This window comes from Lycium barbarum, chromosome 7, assembly GCF_019175385.1.
Source record: "Lycium barbarum isolate Lr01 chromosome 7, ASM1917538v2, whole genome shotgun sequence".
Classification (NCBI taxonomy): domain Eukaryota; kingdom Viridiplantae; phylum Streptophyta; class Magnoliopsida; order Solanales; family Solanaceae; genus Lycium; species Lycium barbarum.
In genome coordinates, this window is record NC_083343.1 from 39,253,903 (window position 1) to 39,277,289 (window position 23,387).

At 41.9% G+C, this 23,387-nt stretch overlaps 1 long non-coding RNA gene across 1 annotated transcript; it reads left to right on the top strand.

Annotated features, from left to right (window-relative positions):
• Nucleotides 1-16,175: 16,175 nt before the first annotated feature.
• LOC132602241 (uncharacterized) lies at nt 16,176-18,636 on the top strand. Its single transcript, XR_009567679.1, has 3 exons — nt 16,176-16,457; nt 17,367-17,417; nt 18,484-18,636. It is a non-coding gene; the product is annotated as an uncharacterized LOC132602241 (long non-coding RNA).
• The last annotated feature ends 4,751 nt before the right edge of the window (nt 18,637-23,387 follow it).

A 23,387-nucleotide genomic window follows, 5' to 3' on the forward strand; every position in this document is an offset into this window, starting at 1 on the left:
TCATCCCATTCCACCAATATGTAGATTTAAGATCATGATACATTTTCGTTGCTCCTGGGTGAATAGAATAACGGGAACAATGGGCTTCTCTCAATATTTGGTGGCGTAATCCTACAACATCAGGAACACATAACCTGCCTCAGCATCGGAGAACTCCATCTCTAGAAATCTCAAATGATGACTTCTCCTTCTAAAGGAGTGTATTTCTGTAATGACCTAGCATGGGATCTTTGTATTGGAGCTCTTTCACTTCCACTATTGCTGACGAGACCACTGCATTTTGAATGATAGCTCCCATACTACCTGAGTCCACTACTCGAACTCCTAGGCTAGCTAAGTGCTGGAGCTCACGAGCTATCTCTCTTTTCTCTGGCTGAACATCGTATAAACTTCCCATAGATCTATGGCTAAGAGCATCAGCCACTACATTTGCTTTCCCGGGATGATACATGATGTCAACATCATAGTCTTTCAACAATTCCAACCATCGCCGTTGCCGTAAATTCAGTTCTTTTTGCTTGAAGATATACTGAAGGCTCTTATGATCTGTATAAATATCAACATGGACGCCAAACAAATAATGTCTCCACATCTTCAATGCATGAATTACTGCAGCCAATTCAAGATCATGGGTCCGATAATTTTTCTCATGTTTTCGCAACTGTCTTGAAGCATACGCAATCACCTTACCATGTTGCATCAACACACAGCCTAATCCAACGCCCGAAGCATCACAATAGACAACATAACCTTCCGATCCCTCTGGAAGTGTCAGGACTGGTGCAGAAGTTAATCTATCCTTTAGCTCTTGGAAACTACATTCATAAGAATCTGTTCATTGGAACTTAGCTGACTTCTGGGTCAGCTTCGTGAGTGGTGCAGAAATAGAAGAAAATCCTTCTACAAATCTTCTGTCATAACCTGCTAAGCCCAGACAACTACAGACCTCCGTAGGTGTTGTTGGCCTTGGCCAAGTCTTCACCACTTCAATCTTTTGGGTATATACTCGAATACCATCGGCTGAGATAATATGACCCAAAAATGTCACTGAGTTCAACCAAAATTCGCACTTAGAAAATTTGACAAATAATTCTCGAGTTTGAAGAACTCGAAGAACGGTACTCAAATGATCCGCATGTTCTGCCTCGGACCTAGAATATACAAGGATATCGTGTGTGAACACAATCACAAATAAATCTAAGAAGGGCTTGAACACGCTGTTCATCAAATCTATAAATATTGCCAATTCATTAGTTAGCCCGAATGACATTACCCGGAACTCAAAATGGCCATATCTGGTTCTAAAGTCTGTCTTAGGAATATCTTTCTCCCGAACTCGCACTTGATGATACCCAGATTTCAAATCTATTGATGATACCCGGATCTCAAATCTATCTTTGAGAACCATTTGGCGCCTTGTAATTGGTCAAACAAATCATCAATCCTTGGGAGAGGATATTTGTTCTTGATCATCACCTTATTCAGTTCCCGATAGTCAATACACATTCGCAAAGAGCCATCTTTCTTTCGCACAAACAACGCGGGTGCTCCCCACGGGGATGAACTAGGCTTAATAAATCCTTTATCAAGCAAGTCCTTCAATTGTTCCTTCAACTCTTTCAACTCTGCGGGAGCCATTCTGTAAGGAGGAATGGATATGGGCTTTGTGTCCGGTAGCACATCAATAGCAAAATCAATCTCCCGTTCGGGAGGGAGACCTGGAAGCTCTTCCGGGAATATTTCTGGAAACTCATTCACCACTGTAACAGACTAAAGAGTTGGTGATTCAGCTTCTACGTCTTGAACCCGAACTATATGGTAAATACAGCCTTTGGCGATCATTTTCCTTTCCTTGAGATAGGAAATAAACCTACCTTTTGGGGGACACAGTATTTCCTTTCCATTCTAAAACTGGTTCTCCCGGAAACTGGAAGCGAACCGTTTTCATTCTACAATCAATATTGGCATAGCAAGAAGCCAACCAATCCATACCTATGATGATGTCAAAATCCAACATTTTTAACTCATGTAAGTCAACCATAGTACGATGGTCACAAATCACAACTACACAATTTCTGTATACTCGACTAGCTATAACCGGTTCACCAATGGGTGTAGACACCTCAAAAGGTTTGATCGACTCCGGTTTGACCCCAAACCGACCCGCAATATATGGAGTAACATATGAAAATGTGGATCCCAGATCTATCAAAGCATATACATCATGTTAAAATACCTATAATATACCTGTGACAACATCAGGAGAAGACTCAAGATCTTGGTGTCCAGCCAAGACATAAATACGGTGTTGAGGACCGCTGGAACTGGGAGCTCTCCCTCTACCTCTACCATGGCTTACTAGCACCTGTGAACCTTTCCCCATAGGGCGTATCGATGATGAAGACCCGACTGTCGATCCTGAAGGCTGGACTCTACCCTTACCACCAACCGAGGGGCAATCACGCATGATATGGCCTGGCCAACCGCATGTATAGCAAACCTCTGAACCTAGTCGACACTGGCCCCAATGTAACTTCCCACACTAGGAACATCGTGGCATGGGTGGCTTAGCCTGACCCGAATCACCCCTGAACTGAGAACCCGAAGCCCTGAAACTTTGACTCGGCTCGGAATAAGTAGATCTGTCAAATGTCTTGCTTGTAAACCGTAGAGGCACACTAGTCATAGAATGTCCCGAATGCCTAGAAAACTGCTGTCTTGGCCCGCTTCTAAACTCATTTTTTGGACCCGAAGATCTAGCCCTCTTGTTATACCCCCTATCATGCTCACGCTCACTCTCACTCCTTTGTTGTTGTTGGCTTTCTTTCAAATTCTGGGCATAGGCTTGAATGTGTGAAATATCCATATTGTCCTGAAGGGACGCAGTGAAGCACCTATCCATCAAATGTGGCCCTAGGCTTCTCACAAATTGGTGCACTTGGTCACCCATATCCGCTACCATAGCCGGAGCATACTTAGCCAAAGAGTTGAAGCGGAGCTAAAGCACTCATACTTCTTTGCCTAAGATTTAAGAACTTATCGGCTCTAGCCCGCCGAACCACTGGGGGTAAGTAATGTCGGAGAAAGGCATCCACAAATTCTTGCTGTACCGGGGGAGGTGCATTAACTCCCCATGAAGCCATCCAAACTGTGTACCAATGAACCGCGATATCCCTCAATCTATAGGATGCCAACTCCACCGATTCAATGTCCAAAACATGCATTAACCAAAGTGTCCTCAACATCCCATCAATAAAATTCTAAGGGTCCTCATCCGGCTTCGACCCGAAGAATTTCGGAGGGTTCAAGCTAATAAAATCACGGGCCCTTGCACTAACTGCCCTATCACATTGCCCTGTACCTTGCCGCTGAGTCTGGGAGGCAACCAACTGAGTAAGAAAATGAATGGTCTCTTTTACATCTTGGCCCGACGCGTCCGGTGGAGAAGCTGGAGGTGCTGGAGCTGGGGTTGAGGCTCCCTCATGCTCCTCCGAAATAGGTATTGAGTGAGAGGACTGAGATTGAGCCGCATTCTGGGACTCACTTTCCTCTATAACCGTTGGCGGTGCTCTTTCAGCCTGCTTTCCTGCCACTGTCTTGCCCTTTTGGGCGGCCGTAGCTTTTCTCTTTATAGGAATTTCTGAAATACATAATACACGTTTAGGGAAAAAGAAATCCTTATACCATGGCTCTATCGCACGATCTTATGAAAAAGAAGGTCATTCATTCCTAAAATGCCCGCAGCCTCCTGTTTATAAGTGTGGCGTGCAACACACCCATAAACAAGACTCTACAAGACACGACTCGTAGACACACCCTAGGATAGAACTGCTCTGATACCACTTTTTTCACGACCCAACCGGAGGGCCATGACGGGCACCCGGTGCTAACCCACCCGGGTACCTCTTATCGTACTCTCATATTCACATCTAGGTTAGCTACGTGGCTTACTCATAATTTATATGCATCAGTAGTGCTAATCTCGTTGGGCAACGACGCATTTATATCATCATCAATAACAATGCCCATATCCATATATACAAGCCGACGAGGCTATCAAAATGATATACAAAATATAAGCCGACAAGGCTACAAGACATCTAACCATACACAACTATCTACGAGCCTCTAAGAAGAGTATGTCACATCATATAGACGGGACAGGACCCTGCCATGCCCATAGGTATGTACACAAAAGAATAAATACCAAAAGCTGTAGCTCCGGATGAAATGAAGCTTCTCTATGCAGTCCCTGAACAAGATATCTATGGATCAAACCTGTCTCCCTGTCCACCTGCGGGCATGACGCAGCGTCCACAAACAAAAGGGCATCCGTACGAATAATGTACTGAGTATGTAAAGCATAATCAACATCATAACAGGAGCATAAGAGACAACATTAGAAATAGCATAAGATGGGAGAATCAGGAGATAGTCCGCAGAAATTTTCTGCTCAGACAGTCTGTCGTAAAACATGCATAACCTTTTACTTAGATGTCACATTGATAAACGGTTTGTTGCGTTTGAAAATAGACTCGATGAACGTCAATTTGGAAAAAATAAACACACCAAAACACCTCATATTCTATGAGATATTCCTCCCCAAATCTGGACCAAAATCCTGTCCGAAATTTTTGCCAAGTTTTACCAAAGTTCCCACAAACTCCATTCCTTTATTTGTTTGTTCTTAAATCCTTCCATAGCTCATTTCATGGGCTTAAACCCCCATAACCATAATATGGGAACATGTAATCTCATATATCCTAAGGTAACTCCCATTTCCACGATTAGGACAACTAATGCCTAAGGATACGAGGTGCAACATACCAACTTGGATTTCCATCTTCTTCCTAAATTGTAAATGGGGTTTTCCATAAATCTTGAAATGTCCTTCTATGGAATAGAGTTAAAGATGGTGAATTTACTTAGCTAGTAGTTAAGTGGTTGACTTTGATCATGAGTGGAGGTTAAGAAATCTCTTAGCTTTTGATGGTAGAAAGAGAGTTCATTTAGTGTGAAAGGTCTAGTAAAATCTAGAAGAAGTATGGATTCCCAAACTTCCGTTATCAATCCGAACCTCTTGGAATGCTCTAATGACGAATCCTACTTTTGGTCTCATGGTTGTTTCAAATTCCCTCATACGGATCACAGCGTGATGGACGAACCGAAGATCTAGGGATGTTCGTGGTACCCGCTCGACCTTGAGATAGGTTACGACGTCCTCTTGGTAGACTCCGGTTAGATTTACATATTCATGTATTAGAAGTAACGGAGAATGCATGTATAGGTATTGGAGATTTGGAATGGATTCTTAGAATGGTACTACTATGTGACGCTTGTGTTCAGGCTTGTGGCCTACAGATTCCCTAGGATCCTTGTGTGATTTCCCTTGAATATTGGTGGATTGTATGTGACTTGGAAGTAGTTATTGTTAGTTATTTTTTATCTATGTTCCTTGGTGAGAAATGTCTGTAAGATGCGCCTAATTGGTTCTATGTTAATAATAGTGAATCCTCTTTGGTATTGAAATGAATAAATGTACCAACGATCGCGAAACTGATTCTAGACTAGATATTAGTGAAGTCTTGTGAGTAGAAGGTGAATTACCAAGTATTAATATTGATAGGTAGTAAGGAAGTGAGGTAATATTATTATGTGGCTTGATTGTGCTATTGTTGTTGGCTTGATGCCACGTGTTGGTAGATGATATTGGGGACTGTTGTTCCGTTGTGATTGTGATATTGTAGTATCTTACTGGTTCATGTTGATATGAGGAATAGAGTTATATATGACTTGTGTAGTCTTTCAAGATATTGTTGGCGTACCCATGTTTGGTATTGTGATATTGATTGATTATTGATATTGACACATACATTGCACGCGTTCTCATCCTTCATGATATATTGTTGATACAGTATGGTACTTGATAAAACACTGTGATGATGGGTTCGATTTGGATGAGAGTGATGTGAGAGGTCGATATCCGATGTTTGTCCCGAAATCGTGGATTGAGTGAGTGCATGGACTCCGCGGGTCCCTCAGGGTGGTGCTGATGAAAATCCTCCGTGGGCAAAGATCCGGAGTCTCATCTGTCTGTTGGGCAAAGATCCAGAATGAGCACTTAGACTGCGCGAGACACCTTGGATTGTGCTACCTAGACGGGGAGTTATTCCGTGCGGAGTACATGTGTACACAGCATTGCACGACATTGCATTTTCATTCATACATTATTTCATTGCATTTCATCCTGGCTTATATTCTGATGTTGGTTCTGGGTTGGATATATTGGGACTTGGACATTTGGGTTTAGATGCTCTACTTAGGCGATGACGTGTACTTGGCTCCGATTATGGTTGCCTTATACTTGTTAATTTGTCTCGTTGATCGTTTGTAGGACTAGTTATGTGTTTGGCATACTAAAAGGATGTAGAATAAGGAATATCATAATGAAGGTTTACTTCTATACTAAAAACGAATGGTATAATGATATATGTCATGACCCGACTAGGGGCCATGATGGGTACCCGGAACTGACTACCGAGCACCACTCATTTTGCTAACCATCATACTTATCCTGCATTAATCTATTACTCTCACACTTCTAGTCATAAGGAAAACCATTTTTAATTTCAAGCATATCTACATTTATATACATAAGCCCTTCGGCTATCAAAATAATATATATATATATATATATATATATATATATATATATATATATATATATATATATATATATATATAATGAGGGAAGTCATGACATCATATCACTTACACATACGTATTTACGAGCCTCTACTAGAGTACTAGACATAAGGACGAGACAGGACCCCGTCGTGCCTAAATATGTACACAAAATAATATCTCAAAATAGCACCTTCGGAATAACGGAGTGCTCCTGTAAATCTGCTGATAGCTCCTATGGATCTGCACAGTCTCATTACCTGTGGGCATGAACACGATGTCCAAAGAAAAGGACGTCAGTACGAACATTGTACTGAGTATGTAAGGCATAGATAATAATGATACATCAATGAAACCAGCAGACATCAAGTAAGGAACAACCTGTAACTGACTGACATTTAAGAATGAAATAGTGCATGCTAACTTACTTCATAAACATCATCATATCATGTATGCATAGGTGTATAAGCTGCCCGACCATATAGGTACGGTGTGATAATCATTAGCCCGCGTCCAGGCCTCCCGCGTCCGGGGTAACCATCTCATACCGCCCATTAGTGGTGTCTGCCCATGCCATCTAGACATGGTGTATACGTAGCCCGCCTTAGCGGTGTCTGCCCGGCCATATAGGCGAGGTGTAACATCATCATCATCTACTCATCATAATGCATGCATAGGAACTCAAAGACAACTATACTTTATCGGGGTGTCATAAGGTCGTGAACCCCAGATTCCGTTATGGAATTTCATAAACATTCCGCCTCACCTTGAAGGAATTAGCATATAAGGTAAGTGTAGCACAAAGAACGACATCAATTAATCATAATAAGGATCATTAGCTTTATAGAAGCATCATATCATGAACTTTAGAATCTTTATACTTAAGCTCATCATCATTATTATCATACTCATACCGTAACTCTTATCTTTATCTCATATGAGGCTCTTCATGAATATAGACTCATAATTTCTAGAATGTAAGAAGGTCATGAAGAATAAGGGATAATCATGTCATAAGATTCATGCCTTAGAAAGGAAGGGACTAGCCTCACATACCTTTTCGTTTAGCTACTCTATCACTTGAACGTTCCTCTCCAATATTCACGTTTCTACCTTCAAGAGAGTTCATACTAATATTAGATAATCGATAGGTTAAGCATACTTGACTAAAGCTAGAGAAAATTGAGCAGCACTTCCTTTGTTTATACAACTTTATCCATATCATATATCCACTCACGAACGTCAATAATAACATTCATAATATCATAAGCAACAATCTTCATCAACAATATATTACTCAAGTCTCCCAATTCTATTTCACATCATCCATAACCATGGTCACTATACCACATTACTTTCATCCTCACATAATGTTTCTCCCATGTTCTTAATACCATTTATAACAAGATTCTACTCATAGCATCTCAAGATTTATGATTCATGTTACACTATTACTCAAGAACACCATTCCTTCACATATGAATTCCATACTCTACTTTCTTCCATAATCTAAGTCTTTCAACCATTCAATAATCTAAAAAATATGGAATGATCATAAAACTTACCTTTGATTGAGCAGGAATGAGCTTTGAGTGGAAAAACTTCACTTGAGCAAAACCCTAGTTCCACTTCCAATGAGATTCCTTGTCTTGGATGAACCCTAGTGAGCTTCTTACACTTGACTTACGTGAATTTGTGATATCAACTTTTGATTTCCTTTGTATTCTTGAAGATGAAACGTTTAGAACCCTCTAGAAGTCTTGAGAGATATGGAGAAGTGGAAAGAATGAGAAAATAAGAATGGGAACATGTATTTATACTTGAACTTAACTCAGCCCGTCGGGACTTCCACGGACACTTATACGGTACGTACAACATTATACTGTCCGTATAAGTGATCGTACTTCACCATCAGAGAAACAACATTTCTGTTGGGTGTTATACGGACCCTTATATGGACCGTATAATGTTATACGAACCATATAAGCAGTCGTATAAGCCTATTTCTCAGAAATTGTTTCCGTCGTTCGTTTGATTTCCAATCCTTATGGAACCTTGTTGACACTTGTTTAACACTTCATTACCAATCTAAGGAGCATTATAACTCTTCCTTAGGACATCATTAAGTCAACATTAGCTCAGTACTTTACGGAACTCTTCTAAAACATAACATATGCTTTGCCTTCCTTAAGGAACTTTCCCCCTCTTACTTCCAACGTCTTTGGAATCTTAATGTTATAGCCCGTATTTTGTACGTTCGGACAATCCAAGATAATTGCGAGAAGTTAAGGGCAAGGCTATATTTTGATCTTGTTTAATACACAAGTTGCTTATGAATATTATTGGTATGGAAATGTTGAGAAAGGCTAAGGGTAAAAAGGGAAATTCGCAAAATGGTTCATGGTAATATTGTGGAAAGGCTAGGGGCAAAATGGGAATTTCACAACAATTCAAGAAAGTTCTTGAATGGACCATTGTGGCCGTGTGGCTTAAGGGAGTGGGTCCCACCCATGGCTATGTGTTCATATTCTTATTTGTAGGAGCCTTATATATATATATATATATATATATATATATATACGTAAGTGGTCAAATAAGACATATTCATCCTTCCAAATCAAGAAACTTCAAGAAAGAAAGAAAAGAAGAAGAAGAGATGGGCATTCGCCCTAGCCAAGAAAATTGGCTCCATGGAAATTGATCAAGAAAAATTATTTCTCCTAGTAGTCCAAGCAATTGGAAGGTCCTCTTTAACATGGAATGGTTGTTGGAGCAAGCCAAGCATTCATTTGGGTGATTTACAAACCCTAGTCAAGTAAGAAGACAAGTATAGGAAGGTAAGGTTCAATCTTCTTTTATATATGTTATGGATGGTTTATGCATGTTGTTGTATGTAGAAATGGATGGAATTCATGAAATATGTATGTGTATGGATGTGGCCGAATAGGGGTTGAATTGGTGAGATGTGATGAATTGATTTTACTTAGTATTTTAATTGTTGTTATGGTAGATTCTATGATGTAAAATGAGGATTTAATGGTTGGAAATGAAGTTGTAATCGTTTGTGGATTATGGGAGAAGTTAATGTGATATTAGTATGGTTCCTTATAATTATAAGAATAGAGTTGCTAATGTGTAGGTTGTAAATATAATTCATGAATTTGAAAGTGAGACATGTGTTTGGAAGATTGTAAGTTGGGTTGTTGTGATTGAATTTGAAAGAAGGAAATGTGTCGCTATTGTTTTTGTTGAATTTGGAAGGTTTCGGGTGAAGTAGTATGTTGAATGGGTTGTTTTGAATATTATGTGAATTGTTTGAAGTATTCTTGAATCATGTTGGAATGAATTCAGATTAATATTTGAATGTAGGATCATTGGTGTTAGCTTGAATATATGTGATTAAATTGAATATAAATGAAATGCCCGTTAAATTGTATGACAAGGGGTTGTTGATGTTGGAATGCGTCTTGAATTGATTATTGATGTTGTTGGCATGATTATTGGGATTGTTGTTGTTGATAAATTGGCCGGGTTGAATTCTCGGATTGTTGATTGATAATTTGGCCGAGTTGGATTCTCGGGGATGTTGTATTTACAGGGGAAATGCTGTCGAAATTTCGGCAGATCATAAGTGAATTTATTTGAAAGACTAAGACAAGTGTGTGTGACAATGAATCTAATGATTATGTAAATCTTCTTAAATGTAGACTAGCGATAACGAGCTTGGACAATTAAGCATAGCTAATAGGACGGGGAGCAGGTATGTAAGGCTTACCCTTTCTTTCTTTTGGCATGATCTTTGTGAAACGAACAAACGATATGTATATGATTCCAAAGAAATTCCTATTCTTATAGCCACTAGGATGACTAATATTCTTGACTTCCATAAGCTATTTCATATGGTTTTGATGCGTATCTATGATGTCTGAAGATCTATCTGATATGTTTCCGAATGGTATTCGAAAGATAATTGATATGACTAAAGTTTTGATTTCTAAATGCTAGCACGTTATTATTCCATTGAGTCTTTGATATATTTTGGTACGTATATATGGTTCCAAAAGCTCTATTTGATATGATCCATAACGATATCCGAAAGGTACTTGATATGATTGTTGCTTTGATTTTCCAAAAATGGCTTCTGAAACGTTCGTAGAAGGTTCTGTACTTCAAACGCTCATAACTTTCTTATACTAAGTCGGATTGACCCGAAACTTGTTTCTGAGCCCTCAGGTGTCGGTAAGTATACTTATCTATCGAGTCTTGATTTATATGCATATAGTTCCTCACTACTCTGCTCGTGCACGCCTCAATATGTCTTTCACCGAGTCCCGGGCCGGGTATGTTATCGTGCGCACTCCACTGCATTGTTCACCGAGTCCCTCACTAGAGGGCCGGGTACGGTATATGTATATGATGATATGATGAGATGATGAAATGTTATGGTGGTCAGGAGGGCATATGATGATTTGATTCACCGAGTCCCTCACTAGACGGCCGGGTACGGTATGTATATGATATATGATGTTCCCATGCATGATTCTGTCCACCGAGTCCCTTAATGGGCCGGGTACGGTATGACTTCATTCACCGAGTCCCTCACTAGAGGGCCAGGTACGGTATATATATGTATATGTATATGTATGCATGATGATATGAAAGTATGATGACATGATTTTATCCACCGAGTCCCATAACGGGTCGGGTACGCTATGTGATAATGATACGCATGATCAATGCTTTAAAGGCAAGAGTTTTGGTATTCTGGACATTGTATATGTTTCTGCACCCCTTATATCAGTTATGATTCTTTTACTGTGATTCTTGCCTTACATGCTCAGTACATTTTCCGTACTGACCCCCTTTCTTCGGGGGCTGCGTTTCATGCCGCGCAGGTACACCCAGATGAGTAGAAGTCGTTACAGAAGATGTTCCAGCGGAGTTGGCAAGCTCCATTTGCCCTGGAGTGTTGCCGAGTCAGAGTATATGTGCTATGATTTCTGATTGATGTTAGAGACTTTGCAGACAGAGTTGTGGGTATAGAATGTCAGTCTTGTAAGCGGCTCCGTCAGCCGATGTGTCTTTTTTTGTGTTATGTTATAAATTATGATTACAGACTTTGTTTAACTTGAGGACGATGAAAAGAATATTTCTGAAAGCTGTACTATGTATTTCATCTTTATTTGATTTATAAGTCCAAAAAAATTATGTGTGCACTAAGGGTCTGAGGGTTCGCTCGGCCCTAAGTAAGGGTCGGGTGCCCATCACACCCTAGGGAGATTAGGGTGTGACACTTAATTAGAATCGTTAAGTAATTTTCTTACTTATAGAAATACGTATACTCCTTACCCTGCGTTAGCCTATTCACTAGGCAACGAGATGAAATTTTTTCGAGGTGTAACATCCTCCCCCCTTTAAAAACATTCGTCCTCGAATGTTAAGTTCTCGGGAATTCTACAGAAATTTGCCAGAGTTTCCCCTATAATATGGCACTACCATCCTATCCCAACAGCCCACAATAACAATGCCTCACACAGCCACAACATAATAGAAATAAAGTTTGGCCACGCACGACCCAAATACATAAAAGAGAACATACATACCTCATATTCTTGATGTTTCATCTTGGATATCTTCTAGGGGTGGAAACAAGTGTGACTACTTAGACTTCATATTTTCTTCCGCTTCCCAAGTCATTTCTTCTCGGTTATTGTTTCGCCATAAGACTTTGACTGAAGTTACTTCTTTGTTTCTATGCCTCCGTATTTTCCTATCTAATATGACAATGGGTACCTCTTCATCAACTAGATTTTCCATCACTTGAACATCATCTACCGACACGATCCTAGTAGGATCTCCGACACATTTTCGGAGCATTGAGACATGGAAAACTGGATGGACTGATTCAAGTTCTGAGGGTAAGTCCAATTCATAAACTACTTGACCCACCTTGCGGAGAATCTTGTAAGGGCCAATGTATCGAGGACTTAATTTCCCTTTCTCACCAAATCTCATCACGCCATTCAGCGATGATACCTTCAAAAATACCCAATCATCAACTTGAAATTCTAAGTCTCGCCGACGGTTGTCCGCATAGGATTTCTGGCAACTTTAGGCTGTCAACAATCGATCTCTGGTAATCTTGACCTTTTCCACTGCTTGTTAAATTAATTCTGGACCTATTAATTATGTCTCCCTGACTCCAAACCACCCAATTGGGGATCTACACTTCCTTCCATATAGAGCTTCATATGGGGCGATTTGAATGCTGGAATGATAGCTATTGTTGTATGCAAACTCAATAAGATGTAAGTGGTCATCCCAACTACCACCGAAATCTAGCGCACATGTCCGTAACATATCTTCCAAGGTCTGAATATTGCGTTCGGCTTGACCGTCAGTTTGTGGATGAAATGCTGTGCTAAGCTTTACCTGAGTACCCAAACCTTCTTGGAAGGACTTCCAGAATTTGGCTGTAAATTGTGCCCCTCTATCTGTGATAATAGATATCAGAACACCATGAAGTCTCACAATCTCCTTAAGGTACAACCTTGCATAATCTTCTGCAGAGTATGTGGTTCTGACTAGAAGGAAATGGGCGGCTTTCGTGAGTCTGTCCACGATCACCCATATGGAGTCATGCTTGCTTCGGGAACGAGGTAACCCTACAATGAAATCCATATTTATTGCTTCCCACTTCCAAATTTGAATTTCCATTGCTTGCAATAATCCTCTTGGCTTTTGATGCTCAATTTTCACTTGTTGACAATTTAGACTTTGAGCCACAAATTCTGCTATATCTTTCTTCATTCCATTCCACCAATACATTAGCTTGAGATCATAGTACATATTTGTCGCTCCTGGGTGAATAGAATACCGAGAATTATAAGCTTCTTCTAGAATTCGACGACGTAATTCCACAACATTTGGAACACATAGCCTGTCTCAGTATCTAAGAACTCTATCTATAGAAATCTCAAATAGCGGATTTTCTTTCTCATGAAGTGTATCTATATAATGGCTCAACTGAGGATCTTCATATTGACGGTCTTTCACCTCCATATCTAGGGATGAAACAGTTGGATTATTAACACCGACTCCTGCATTGCCTGAGTCAATTAGGCGAACTCCAAGGCTAGCTAGTGTTATATCCCGTATTTCGTATATTCGGAAAATTCGAAATAATTGTGATTTGTAAGAGATAAGGCCATATTTTGATTCTAATTAATACATATGTTGTTCATGTAAAATGTTGATGCGGAAATATGGAGGAAGGCCAAGGGCAAAATTGGAATTTCGGAAATTAGCTTCGTGAATTACAAAATGGGATCCACAAATAATTAGGCTAAAAAAAAAATTAGAAAAAGAGGCCCAAGAGTATAGGGTGGCCGGCCATGGTCAAGAGAAATTGGCCCAAGCCCATTTAATTAAATCCATGTATTAATAAATAAAGGGACCATTTCATCATTTCTAAGGTTTTCAAGAAAACAAAAAAGAGAGAAGGGAGAGCAACATAAGGCCATTCGGCCGAATGGAATTGAGAGAAAAAAAAAAGAAATTCTTGGAGCCTTAATCTTTGATTCAAAAATTTGTTCCTTCTTGAATTCTTACCAAGTTCAAGGCGCTCTTCAACGTGGTATAATTCCTTTAGCGAGAAAGCTACGTTTGTGGCAAGTGGAAGTTTGAAGAAAAGGTAAGAATTTCATGTTCTTTATATGTTATGGAAGGTTTGTTTATGTTGTAGTATGGAGAAACGGATAGAATTCATAAAAATATGGAAGTTTGCATGGCATGGCCGTGTGTATGCATGTGTTGTGTAGGCAAGACTAGTTAATTTTTATGTAGTATTCTAGTTGTGGTTGTTGTGAATTCTATGTCGGAAATGGAAGCGTGATGACCTTGGTTGAAGTTGTGAATGTTTGGAGTGTGTGTGAGTGTAGGTGGTCGTATGGCATTGTACATGGGAGAGGAGATGAGTTCATTTTATTTAGTATGTTAAATCTGTTGTTGTAGCCTTTGTAATGTAAATGAAAGACTTATGGTTCTAATTGGTATGGAAATTGGTAGTAGGGTTGTTGTAGGAAAGTAATGTGACTTTAATATAATTTTATGTAATTGCGGGAATAAGGTTATTAATGTGTAGATTGTTGTTGTAGGTTGTGAATTTGAGAGAAGAAAATGTGTCGTCGTAGTTTTGTCGCATTTGTGGAGGTTTCGGGTGAAGTGTGTGTTGGTGGAATAGGTTGAATATTTTGTGGATTGATTGAAATGCTTTTGAATTGTGTCGAATGATCTTGGATTAGTACTTGAATGTGTGAACAAATGTGAATTGAATATAATTGAGATGCCGTGGAAGTTGTAGAACGAAGTTGCTAATGTTAGTATGTGTTTTGAATTGATGGTGGGTATTGTTAGAATAATTGTTGGTATTGTTAATGATATTGTGGCCGAGTTAAATTCTCGGATTTGTTGTTGTATTTTGGCCGAGTCGAATTCTCGGGGATGGCGCATTTACAGGGGAAATGTTGCCGAAATTTCTATAGACAAGTATTACTTTAAGATTCAACTTCTAAAGGCTTCTAATTAATGTTTGGTAAATGTGACAATTTGTAGATTTTGGAGAGTTTGGGACTTGAATTTGGAGTAGCGTAAGAAGCGGGAAAGGTATGTAAAGCTTCACCTTTTCTTCTTTTGGCATGTCTTAGACCTAATAGGTTTGGATGCGAGCCTTGGAGCCAACTCTATTTCTAGAAATCCGCGTTTGAATTTGACCCTTTTTCATTCAATAAAATTGAATTAAGTTTTTCATGCTTTGTTGAAACAACCGCTTAAACATCTATAACTTGCCAAATGGAACCGAATGACACTAAAACTTTCATAAGTGACTCCCTAAGGCCTAATGTACGTAATCTGTGTCCGCCACCTCGGTTGACCCGAGGTGGGCCCACTATTTCCGAATCCGCTCCTATTGTGTTATTGACTTGTTTTTGAGCAATAATTAAAGGAAACTTTTAGCTACTCCCTCAAATACTAAACGACAAGTGTTTTGACTATTCCTTGAGTCTTATGACATATTTTGAAGCGTAAAACGATCCTAGAAAGATTATTTTGACGTAACCCATTGTGACTTCCGCAAGACATACATTATGATCATCGTCCGAATTCTTTTATACAATTTATCACTTGACTTGTTCTATCGTGTTATATCCCGTGTTTTCACACGTTTGGAAGAATTCGATAAACATTGGATTTTTGAGATGTGAGGTCAAATTTGATATTGTGTTGAACATAGGAGTTATGCATGAAAGAATAGAATCATGAAAGTGTGGGACAAGGCTAAGGGTAATTTTGGAATTTTGGAAATTAGTTTCGGGAATTACAAAATGTGATCCATAAGTTATTGGGCTCAAAAAAATTTAAGTGAATTGGAGCCCAATCCATTGAAGTGGCCGGCCATAGTAGGCCTTGGCCCAAGCCCAATTAATGTGGTCATGTGCAAGGCATGTGACCACTAATTATAAGAGAAGACCAAGTCTTCATATGTATCCATTAAGAGACTTAGAAAAAAAAAGAGATCAAGAGCAAGTGAAAGTGAGGCTCTCGGGTTTGCCCTTCAAATTTAGCCCTCAAAAATCTTGTCCCAAAAATTCAAATCTTGTTGATTTCCTACTAATTCAAGGCTTCTTTGCATCTTGGTATAGTTGGTTTGGAGTGGGGAGCTCTAGAATCTCCAAGTTGAACACAAGTCCAAGTGAAGAGAGCTTGAAGAAAAGGTAAGGATTTCTACCTTTTATTTGTGTTATGAAGTTTTGATTGTGTTGTAGTTTATGGAAATGTGTTGATTGTATGAAGGAATAGAAGTTTGCAAAGTGGGTGTGTGTGTGAGTGTGTAGCCGTGTGTATACATATGATGTATAGCCACCAATGTGTTGAAATTATGTGGTATTCTAGTTGTGAATGTGATGGGATTCATGTTGAGAATGAAAGTAGAATAAAATTTGATTGAATGGTTAACAATAGCACTTGGCCGTGTGGTGTATGTGGCTTGAGAATAAAATGGATTAAGTTTGTTTAATGTGTTAGAGCGTTGGTATTGTGATGTTTGTAATGTGAATGAAGTTATTATGATATAAGTTTGTATTGAATTGGAAGGTAGGAACTTATGTCGTTTTAGTATGATTTTCCGACGTTAAGGAAATGAAGTGTTTGGTTGTGAATTATGATGTTCATTGAGGTATTTGGAAGTTGGAAACTTGTTATGAAATCATATGCCAAAGATTTGATGTTTTGCATAAGTTATACTTTTGGCGGAAAAGTGTATATCTTGTATATCAAGTGTATATCCTAAGAGAAATGGTATGATATGCCTCTAAAGTTATGTGGTGATGATCTTAGATGATAATGGGTGTGACATTATAATGTTAATTCGAAAATTTGGATTGAATTGATAATTATGTCAACTTGTGAGGAAAATTGCTACTTGAAGGATATTTGTACTTTTAATGTTCATTAATGCTATTGTTGTGGTTGTTTGGGTTGTTGTTGATGAATTATAGCCGAGTTGAATTCTCGGGGTGCTATATGTATAGGGGAAGTGCTGCCGAAATTTCGGTAGCCAAATTTGCATTAAATTGAGACTTTGGTAATTATGGCTTACAAATGGTAAACTTGACCATTTGCAGTTTTTCGACGAAACGGGAAGTGACTTTTGGAAGGCGTTAGGAGCGTGAAAGGTATGTAAAGCAACCCTATTACTTCCCTTGGCATGCCTTTAGTGAGTTAGGGTCGGATATGGGCCTCGAAGGACCTCGTGGCCCTCGGAATCCGCAAAGGAAATTTTCCGTTTTTCCTTCAATGGAATTGAACATCTTTGGTGCCCTTTGCTTGAAATAAGGCACCTTTGCTTCAAACTACTCGAAACGTCGCCGAATGTCCGTAGAACCTTTTTAGGTGACTCCATTTGGTTAAAGAACACTATTTGAGCCCGCCGCCTTGTTTGTCCCGAGGCGGGCCCGCTAATTACGATTTTACCCTTATGAGTCAAGGCTTCCTTTTTAAGCAAATTTTTGAAAAAAAATGTGTTGACTACCTTTAAATTATCTAAAGAATGTGGTTTAAATATTCTATCAAGCCTAATGAATTATTTTGATACCCGGTATGACTTCGGGAAAGCTATACTTCCGTAATTTATTTTGACATACGAAATGTGTTATTCTGATCCCGTTTTATTCCATTTGATTTATTCGTCTTCGATACGCTTCGTCGAGTCTTTGAAGATAATTATGACGTTTTAAAATTGCATTAGTTTCTCACTACTCTATTCGTGGATGTCCCAACGTTTCCCACACTGAGCCCGGGCCAGGATATGTTGTCAAGCGTAATCTTCTGCATTGTTCGCCGCGCCCCGAGGTGAGGGGGCAGGTATACGCGTACATGGGTCTGTGGAGTATGATGTGCCATGTCCGCCGTTCTGATCTGATCTGTTATGGCCATTCTGATATGACATTTTATGATACGGGGCCACGCCCCATTTTTCTGATTCCCATCTGTTGTGGCATCGATGTCGGGAGGGTGACCACGTTCTGTCTGCCGAGCCCCATGGCTGGGGCCGGATATGATATGACATATGATTTTGTACATACCCTGTCTGTTTTGAAAATATGCATATGACACTCAGGATTTTCTACTCAGTTTTCTGAATCTGTTATGGTTTATGCTTCTGTAATTCTGCTTTACATATTCAGTACATATTTCGTACTGACCCCCTTTCTTCGGGGGCTGCGTTTTTATGCCGCGCAGGTACAGACGACAGGTTTGCCGATCCACACGTCTAGGATCCTATTACTGCTATTTTGGGGCGCTCTCTTCTTCAGAGCCCATATTTTGGTACAGTCTGACACCACTATCTGGATGTGTACAGTATTCTGGGTATGACGGGGCCCTGTCCCGTCTTATGACTGTGTTATGTTCTGTAGAGGTCTGTGGATATATCGGTGTGGGTTCTGTACATACGTTTGGGGTATTTTGTTCTATGACGGCCTTCTCGGCCTATGTGTGCCAAGCCTACCTTTCTGTTAATTTCTGTAGTATTCACTAATGTTATTATATTATTATTCTGTTAATTTGCTAATCTGGGTATCAGGTACGTATAGGTGCCCACCTAGGGCTCCGGTCACGGCCCACGGGGTTGGGTCGTGACAAAAGTGGTATCAGAGCGGTTCGTCCTCGGAATGTCCACAGACCGTGTCTAGTAGAGTCTTGTTTATCGGTGTGTTGTGCACCACGCCTATAAACGGGAGGCTACAGGGCATTAGGATACTACCCTTCTTTTTGTCTTAGATCGTGCGTTAGAGCTGTGTTATAAAGATGACTCCTCCCTAACGAATGGTTACATTTGCAGATATGCCTCCGAAAAAGGCAACAGCGGCCCAAAAGGGCAAGTCAGTGGCCGTAGGAGAGACGAGCCGGGTCCAGAGGACTACCAGGGCCCAGACATATATTGCTCCGGAGACTTTACCCCAGACAGAGGGTTCGTCTACACCGCCGCTAGTAGAAGAGATTGGGGCAGCCGTAGCTGCAGATCGGGGGACGGCTCCTCCGCCAGCTCCTGCAGTTCCAGTACCTGAGCCTCCAGCTCCACGGCCAGGCACTGAGGATCAGTCCATGAGGGAGGCGATTCAGTTATTGACCAGATTGGTGGCAGGACAGGCCCAGGGCCACGGACTGGGAGGCGACCGGATGTATAGGCGTGACAGTTCGAGGGCCCGGGAGTTCTTGACTTGTGGTCCTCCAGAGTTCTACGGGACTAAGCCCGACGAGGATCCCGAGGAGTTTATCAGGAAGATGCGGCGCACTCTAGAGCTGATTAATGCTTCCGAGACAGAGTCAGTCGCATTGGCTTCGTACCGGTTATATGACGTGGCAGCGAACTGGTATGAGTCGTGGAAGCTATCCCGAGGGGACGACGCTTCCCCAGCAGTTTGGAGTGACTTTTCCCAGGCCTTTCTTGGACATTTTCTGCCCCCAGAGTTACGACGAGCCAGGGCTGACAGATTTTTGTTATTGAGACAGAGGGGCCGCAGTATCCGGGACTACAGTTTGGAGTTTGATTCCTTGGCCCGATATGCGCCTACTGTGGTGGCTACGATGGCGGACAGGATACACAGATATATTATGGGGCTTGATCGCTATTTTATTGATAGTTGTTTGGTATTGGCGGCTCAGCCCGATATGGATATTGCCCGTATTCAGGCGCACGCCCAGGGCATGGAGGATAGGGGCCGAGGGGGACAGCAGGCCGATAGGGGCCAGGACCGGAGACCGCCCAAGAGGGCCAGATCATCGGGGTATTCTGGAGATTTTCGGGGCAGGCAGCCCCAGCAGCCGCAGCAGCCTAGCAGATTTTCATCTCAGCCGGCACAGAGCGCACCTCCCCAGCCTACAGGTCGCAGATTTGATGGCCCAGGGTATTCAGGAGCAGGCCAGAGCTCCAGGGCATCAGGCTCGCGGACAGATAGGGGTTCTGGTCAGATGAGGCCACCCAGAGTTCAGTGTTCTTTCTGTGGTAGATATCACCCGGGCGAGTGCTACAGAGCCACCGGGGCATGCTTTTCTTGTTGCCGTCAGGGTCATTCGGTGAGAGATTGCCCGTATAAGGGCAGTGCGGGTGGTGCAGCGCAGCCTACCGGATCAGCCGCTGGGTCTTCATCTTCATCAGTGGCTATGCGCCCTACGGGGCAGGGTACTCCGGCACCAGCAGGTCGCGGCAGAGGCCGTGGTGCAGCCTCTGGTATTGGCGGTCCTTCGAACCGCATCTATGCTTTGGCCAGTCGTCAGGATCAGGAGGCATCTCCTAATGTCGTTACAGGTACTTTATCGGTCTTCTCTCGATATGTGTATGCATTAATTGATCCAGGTTCGACTTTATCATATATTTCGCCCCTTGTTGCTGGTAAAATTGGTATTATGTCTGAGCCTATAGAGCCATTCGAGGTGGCCACACCGATCGGAGACTATATTGTAGCGAATCAGGTGTATAAAAATTGTTCTGTAGTTGTATGTGACCGTGACACTAAGGCAGATTTGGTGGAGCTAGATATGATTGAATTCGACGTTATTATGGGTATGGATTGGCTAGCTTCCTGTTATGCTCATGTGGACTGCCAGAATAAGGTAGTCCGTTTCCAGTTTCCCGGGGAGCCAGTTGTAGTGTGGGCTGGTAATACAGCATCGCCGAAAGGTAAGTTTATTTCATACCTTAAGGCAAAGAAAATGATCAGAAAGGGCTATATTTATCATCTGGTACGGGTACAAGACTTGACAGCAGAGACGCCGACACTTCAGTCAGTCCCCGTGGTTAATGAGTTTCCAGATGTTTTTCCCGACGAGCTTCCAGGTCTTCCGCCAGAGCGGGAGATAGATTTCTCTATTGATTTACTCCCAGGTACTCAGCCGATCTCTATTCCTCCGTATAGAATGGCGCCGGCAGAACTGAAGGAGTTGAAAGAGCAGTTGAAGGATTTGCTAGATAAGGGCTTCATCAGGCCCAGTACTTCGCCTTGGGGAGCTCCGGTATTATTTGTGCGTAAGAAAGACGGGTCGCTGCGTATGTGTATTGACTATCGGCAGCTGAATAAGGTAACTATGAAGAATAAATACCCCCTCCCCAGGATTGATGATTTGTTTGATCAGCTGCAGGGTGCTAAGTGCTTCTCGAAGATAGATCTTCGGTCCGGTTATCACCAGGTACGAGTTCGCGAGGCTGATATTCCTAAGACAGCTTTCCGGACCCGATACGGGCATTATGAGTTCAGGGTCATGTCTTTTGGGCTTACTAATGCCCCCGCGGTATTTATGGATTTGATGAACCGGGTATTCAGGCCGTTTTTGGACATGTTTGTGATTGTATTTATTGACGATATCCTGGTTTATTCTCGGTCTGAGGCGGAGCACGCGGATCATCTCAGATCGGTATTAGGGGTACTCCGACATCAGAAGCTGTATGCGAAATTTTCTAAGTGTGAATTATGGCTATCCTCAGTGGCTTTCTTGGGCCATGTTATTGCAGCTGATGGTGTCCGGGTGGACACACAAAAGATCGAGGCTGTGAAGAATTGGCCCAGACCCACGACGCCTACAGAGGTACGCAGTTTCTTGGGCTTAGCAGGTTATTACAGGAGATTCGTGGAGAAGTTTGCTTCGATTTCAGCGCCTTTGACAAGGCTGACTCAGAAGGGAGCTAAGTTCCAGTGGTCTGATGCTTGTGAACGAAGCTTCCAGTCGCTGAAAGAGAAGCTGACTACAGCCCCAGTTCTGACTCTTCCCGAGGGACCGGATGGGTATGTCATCTATTGTGACGCTTCTGGCATCGGGTTAGGCTGTGTATTGATGCAGCACGGCAGAGTTATAGCGTATGCTTCCCGGCAGCTCAAGAAGCATGAGAAGAATTATCCTACTCACGATCTGGAGCTCGCAGCGGTGATTCATGCTCTGAAGATATGGAGACACTACTTATATGGCGTTCATGTGGATATTTATACTGACCATAAGAGTCTCCAGTATATTTTCAGACAGAGAGAGCTTAATTTGCGGCAGCGGAGGTGGTTGGAGCTTCTGAAGGATTATGACGTGGATATTTTGTATCATCCGGGTAAGGCTAATGTGGTTGCGGATGCGCTCAGTCGGAAGTCCATGGGCAGTTTGGCAGACTTACAGCCAGACAGGAGAGAGATAGCCCGTGATATTCAGCAGTTGGCCAGTCTTGGGATTCGTCTGGCCGATTCTGGAGACACCCGGATTTCTGTTCGAGGGATTTCTGAGTCCTCCATCAGGGACGATATTAGGCGGCATCAGTTCGAGGATCCTGTCTTAGCTCGGTACAGGGACACAACTTATGATAAGGAGAGGACCCCGTTCGAGTTTTCGCCGGACGACACTTTATTATACAGGGGCAGGTTGTGTGTACCTGACATTGCAGGCCTTCGGCAGCAGGTTATGAGCGAGGCACATTATGCTCGCTATTCAGTCCATCCGGGGTCTACGAAGATGTATCATGACCTTCGATGTTTTTACTGGTGGGACGGTATGAAGCGGGACATTGCAGAGTTCGTCGCTCAGTGTCCTAATTGTCAGCAGGTCAAGATTGAGCACCAGAAGCCGGGAGGACTGCTACAGGAGATGGAGATTCCGACATGGAAGTGGGAGGCTATTAATATGGACTTCATTACGGGTTTGCCTCGCACTCCACGGAAGTATGACTCCATTTGGGTCGTCGTGGATAGGCTGACGAAATCAGCCCATTTTCTTCCCGTCAGGACTACTTATTCCGCCGAGGATTATGCCAGGCTCTATATTAAGGAGATTGTGAAGCTTCACGGAGTTCCTCTATCTATTATCTCTGACAGAGGCGCCCAGTTTACGGTGCACTTCTGGAGATCTTTTCAGGAGGGTCTAGGGACTCAGGTGAGCTTGAGCACAGCGTTTCATCCTCAGAGCGACGGTCAGGCCGAGCGCACTATACAGACGCTGGAGGATATGTTGCGGGCCTGCGTTATTGATTTCAGAGGCAGCTGGGATGATCACTTGCCGTTGATCGAGTTTGCATATAATAATAGTTACCATTCCAGCATCCAGATGGCTCCGTACGAGGCTTTATATGGCAGGAGGTGCAGATCGCCGGTTGGCTGGTTTGATATTGGCGAGAC